This window comes from Choristoneura fumiferana, chromosome 25, assembly GCF_025370935.1.
Source record: "Choristoneura fumiferana chromosome 25, NRCan_CFum_1, whole genome shotgun sequence".
Classification (NCBI taxonomy): Eukaryota; Metazoa; Arthropoda; class Insecta; order Lepidoptera; family Tortricidae; genus Choristoneura; species Choristoneura fumiferana.
The window spans coordinates 64,665-70,593 of NC_133496.1; the positions used below are offsets into that span (position 1 = coordinate 64,665).

General features: G+C 40.4%; 1 pseudogene; it reads left to right on the forward strand.

The window, feature by feature from the left end:
* Positions 1-848: 848 nt before the first annotated feature.
* LOC141442526 (cytochrome P450 6B1-like) lies at positions 849-2,956 on the forward strand (annotated as a pseudogene).
* The last annotated feature ends 2,973 nt before the right edge of the window (positions 2,957-5,929 follow it).

Consider the following 5,929-nt stretch of genomic DNA (forward strand, 5'->3'; position numbering starts at 1 on the left):
TATAATAAATATACTAGCTTTTATCAAAATGAAGTTAGGTGCGACGACGAGCGTGAGCGAGGAGGAGTGTTAGGTAGAATTGCGACCAACAACGCACGAGCCGAGCGAGCGAAGGGAGCGTGCCGCGGCAGCGGCCGGCGAAGTGCCAGAACCGTACTGCTAGCATCGTGACATTGTTTGTTTAGACTCCAATACAAAATAAATACACATGATGGTCAAAAATACGTTTATTACTTGCGTTATAATATGTTTAAAACTTGTGAGGGTACATAAGAAAATCATAAAGAATGCGCGGTCAGCACGGCGTGTAAAAATGCCAATAACGCCATAGTTTAATCCACACATATTCGCGGTATTGAATGCCATTCCCCATGCGAAACGAAAAGATGCGAAAAGTTGATATGCGCACCGTTACAAAAGCGAAATGTTGTTCGACCAAATGTACAAAATGTGTAGTGATTAATAGGCTAATCGAATTTCTGTAAATAGTTGTTCGGCTTACTGACTCATATGCCAAGTAAATAGTCTGCTAAAGGTTGAGTTACGAAACGTTAGTCTGCGAAACAATACATCTGCGTACAAATTCATCGGCGTACCGTTACTCAGCGAAACGTTGTCTGCCAATCAATAATCTGCCTAAAAATAGTCGGCGAATCATTAGGTAACCACATTTCATTCTATTATCAGACCGGTGCAAATATTTTAAGTTCGGATCTTAGACCATTACACAAAAGAATGACGTTTTGTAACAAACACCTGTGAAAAAACATCTGGCACACAATTAACTACTTAACCACGAGACCTTGGCACTTAGCTCATTTATATTTCTTGCGTGAATTAAAATGGTTGTCATATTTTTATCATTTTTTCTTATCGTCATTGTATTCATGTACAATCATTTTAAAATAGATAAAAATTATTGGACAAGTAAAAATGTTGCAGGACCCGAGCCGAGTTTCTTTTTTGGCAATATAAAGGACTTTATTCTCAAACGAAAGACCCAGGGCGAGCTGCATAAAGAAATCTACGACAAATATCCAAATGAAAAGGTTATTGGAATTTTCAGGATGAAAACACCAGTTTTACTATTAAAAGACATAGATGTCATAAAGAACATAACGATTAGAGACTTTGATTCATTTGGAGACCGTGGATTGGAGTTTGATGAAAAAGAACTTGGTGGAAACTTATTTCACGCTACGGGTGAGAAGTGGCGCATACTACGGGAACGATTAACAGGTCTGTTTACACCGGCGAAGCTTAAAAACATGATGGACTTAATGTCAGACCGCGGGGATAGATTCCTTGACTACATCAATCAAGTTACTAAAGTTCGGAAAGAGCAAGAGGTTTGTGGGCCATTCAAAAATTTTACTCAGTCAAACATCTGTGCCTGTGCTTTTGGTATGGATATACAACCTTTTACAACACACCACAAAATAATGGATACCCTTGATAAAAGCATTTTTACCCATAATTTCTACGTCATGCTTGAAATCATGTATCCTGGTGCATTTAAAAAACTCGGGGTCACTCCATATCCAAAGTCCGTTGGCAAATTGTTTTCTAAAATGACAGAGGATATAATAATACAGAGAAATGAGAAACCTTCAGAAAGAGGAGATTTAATGTTGGAACTGAGAGAAGAAAATAATATTTCTCGTCAAAAAAAGATAGCGACAGCCCCGGACGGACTATAAGCATGACAATCGAGATGATTTCTGGCCAGTTTTTTATTTTCTTCGCTGGAGGATATGACTCTAGTGCTATGACTATGAGTTTCATGCTGTATCATCTGGCGTTCAACCCTGACATACAAGATAAAGCTATAGCAGAAATTGAAGACGAATTACAAAAGAATGATGGAAAAATAACTTTTGAAGCGGTTTCAAACTTAAAATACTTAGATCAAATAATAGATGAAACTCTAAGGTTGTCGATTTTTTTAGACGATGTGCTCTAAAAGATTGTAATATACCTGGAACTGATGTGACAGTAGAAAGAGGCCAAATAATGATTATCATATCAAGCTATACAAGGGATGAAAAGTACTTCTCTAATCCAGAGATATTTGACCCAGAAAGGTTTTCTATTGAAAATAAAGCTTCTCTGTACCCTGGCGCATATTTTCCTTTTGGACTTGGACCGAGACGGTGTGTTGGTAAGTTTCCGAATTTATTTACAAATATTATGGCTATTTTAACTAATAACTGTAAGAATGATTAAACATAGATACTTATAGACATTAATTTAATTAGCAGTGGTGGTGTAGTGGTTTGACCTATAGCCTCTGAAGAGAGTGTCGTGGGTTCAAACCCCGGCTCGCACCTCTGAGTTTTTCGAAATTCATGTGCGGAATTACATTTGAAATTTACCACGAGCTTTGCGAAGACCTACGAAGCAATTCAATGGTGCGTGTGAAGTTCCCAACCGCACTGGGCTCACGTGGGAACTATGGCCCAAGCTCTCTTGTTCTGAGAGGAGGCCTGTGCCCAGCAGTGGGACGTATATAGGCTGGGATGGGCTTATAGACAACTTTCCGTAATATACACGTGCTAAATCAGATAATTGAACTATTGAATATTTTTTTCAGGCATGCGCTTTGCCCAAACGCAGATCAAAGTGTGTATGATGAAGCTCCTATCACAGTTTAGAGTAGAACCCTCCGAGAACACACCGAAGCAACTCAAGTGCGAACCGAAGCGTATGCTGCAGGAACCTAAGGGTGGACTACGTCTGAATCTAATAAGAAGACATTAATATAAAAATCTTCATTCATAACGACAATAATATAAGTAAATACCTAAATTTTTATTTAAGAAAACATGTGAAGTTATACAAATTTAAATAAATAACAGGAAATTCAGATAAATAGGTTCACACACAATCAGTTACATAACCCGCTCCGCCTCATACCAGGTGCAAAGGTGCCCAATACACTCGCCGCGTCGCCGCGTTGAACAGCGATGGACAACCTTTGCACAAGAAACGACCCAGAGCGGGGATAAGACCTCTCTCAAAAAGACGGCGCCCCACTTCTACAATTACTTCTGTAATTAATTAAAATTATATTCCTATTCGATCTTGAGACCCATGCTTCCTCGGACAAAGAATCAGCTTAGCAATTCAAAGTGGAAACGCTGCCAGCATCGACGGGACCTTGCCTACCCCCACTTTTAGTATTTGTTTTTGTTTTAAGGTTTTTTTTTGGAATTATTAAGTATTTTTAGTTTAGGGTAGTTGTACCATTAAATTCTCCGGTTTTGTCATTCGGTTCGCACAATCCTTGCCCTAGAACCTTACTGCCCCATAGGCCACCGGTTCTGCGAGTTCTAAAAACATCGGTCCTAAAATTCAATCAAAGTTATTTCTTTTGTGAAAAAATAGCTGTTCTGTGCATCTAATTTAGTAAATATCTTCAGATGATTGGCCATGCAGTGGAACCTTAGTAATAAATCAGCATTCTTTGAATACAGAACTCAAGAAAATTTTGGCGAACCTAATTTCGGTGAACCGTCACTTCTGGCAACGGTCAACTCGGACAATGCCGCCATCTGTGAAACAAAATGATAATCTTCACAAGCCGATTGCTCAGAGCCATTTACCATCCGCCTGGGATTATGAGGTTCCGTAGTTTGCAGCCGGGAAAATACCTAATAACTAATTACTGCTCCATCAGAAATGTAATTAATTTTAGCGGGTAGCGTGGTCCAAGTAAGAAGCGGACGCGATTGAAAAATCAGTCACATGCGATGTTCGTGCACTGAAGATAACATGTTGAGATAAATGAATAAAAAATACAATGCAAAAGAAACATTCCAAAAATAAGTAGACTTTTGTATTTGCACTAAAAATGTTTTAGGATTTCTTGAAAACGAAGCGTTGTTATTCGTCTAAACTCCTAATTCGAGAAAATATACACTCATCTGAAACGGCTGGACGGGTTTAGACTAAATTTGGCAAAAAGTCAGTTTAGAACCTTAATTATAATATAGGATACTTTTTATCCTGATATTCCCACGGGACAGGGATAAAATCTCTAAATAACAACCGCTCTGGGCCTAGAGTTACGAAATTTGGTATGTAGGTAGCTGGACGTCTGGAATAACACATAGGCTACTTTTTATCCCGATGTTCCCACGGAATAGGGATAAAATTTCGAACTAATCACCGCTGGGCTTAGAGTCATGACATTTGGCAAGGGTGTTTTAATTTAATGACAACGAAAACCAACGATGTAATTTTAGGGAATTCCCACGAGAATTTAATGAAATCCCGGAATTTTAATTCAACTACTGTATCTAATAATTTACCCGTATGAAGCGGCAGGTAAACGCTAGTAACCTAATAAAGGAACATCAAATATCACTTTGAGATAAGAAACAATTTTTCCACTTCCAGCAAATAATGCGTCGTGACGTGATAGTAAAACGCTATTAGCTTGTCCCTGGCACTAGAGTACTAGGTACCAGTTCACCTTCAGCCGTACGCAAAAACGGCCACTGAAATTAATGCTAGCATGAACTGAACGAATGTTCTAACGTTCGTTCACTCAAACTTCGGATACTACTAACTTTGAAGTAAACATAATTAAATTTTGATCTGTAAATCCGAAAAGGCTGGTAAGTTTGCCGACTTATGTTTGAAGGTTAAATTATATAAACATTTAAGTGGCAATCGGTTGGAAGCAAGTTCAATTAAGAAACGCAAACTCTTAGGGCTCCGTGGTCAAAACGGCGAAGTACAGATCGATTCACAAGAGCTGGTACGAATGGATTGAACGAAAGCAATGTCCCTTAGACAATTTGGTAGGAAAATGACAGATGTATGACATTTTCATATTTGCGTGAAGTGTATTCAAATAGGTCTTTCACTCACTTCTGAAAAAAGGTCGCCCTTCCGCAAGGCCACTGGCGTTGACCGCAACTCTTACGATATCTTAAGTCCTCAGTGAAGGCCTGTCACCGCTTCATCTTCCGATTCATCCATTCTATCCGGTCCGATCGTCGTTCGTTCATCCAGTTCGTGGTCGCCACACGAGAATTTTATACAAGGCAAGCGCAGCGTAGGACATCCACCAACAAGATGGACGGATGACCTGGTTAAAGCCGCGGGTTCACTATGGATGCAGGCCGCTGCCAAACGAAGCCACTGGAGGTCTGTGGGGGAGGCCTAAGTCCAACAGTGGACGTCCTACGGCTGAGATGATGATGATGATGATGTCCTGTATGTTATTATTCTGCAGGTTTTTGCGCGATAGTATCCGAAATACGGAAATTCGTCATAGAACTAAAGTCACCCATATATTTAGCTGTAAAAATATGCAAGTTGAAGTGGCATTGGGCGGGCCACATCGCTCGAATAAGAGATTGGGAGAGAAAAGTTCTCAAGTGGCGACCACGAACCGAAAGACGAAGCGTTGGCAGGCCTCCCATTAGGCAGACTGACGACATCGTGAGAATTGCGGGCATCCGGTGGATGCAATAAGTGGCGAGTTGTCAAACGACTGGATGGCAAACGAGCATGTGGGTCTCCTGATGGTAAGAGATCACCACCGCCCATAAACATCTGCAATACCAGGGGTATTGCAGATGCGTTGCCAACCTAGAGGCCTAAGATGGGAATACCTCAAGTGCCAGTAATTTCACCGGCTGTCTTACTCTCCACGCCGAAACACATAAGTGCAAGCACTGCTGCTTCACGGCAGGATTAGCGAGCAAGATGGTGGTAGCAATCCGGGCAGACCTTGCACAAGGTCCTACCACCTGCAAAAATTTCATTCAGTCATTTAATTTCATTGTGGCGTTCCAAGGGGGAGGCCTTTGTTCAGCAGTGGACGTCTTCCAGCTCAATATATTTTATGATTCTGCAGTGCCTCCATACCTACAGAACCCAAAAAGTGAAGCGTAACTCATTTGTTTTCTCGCTA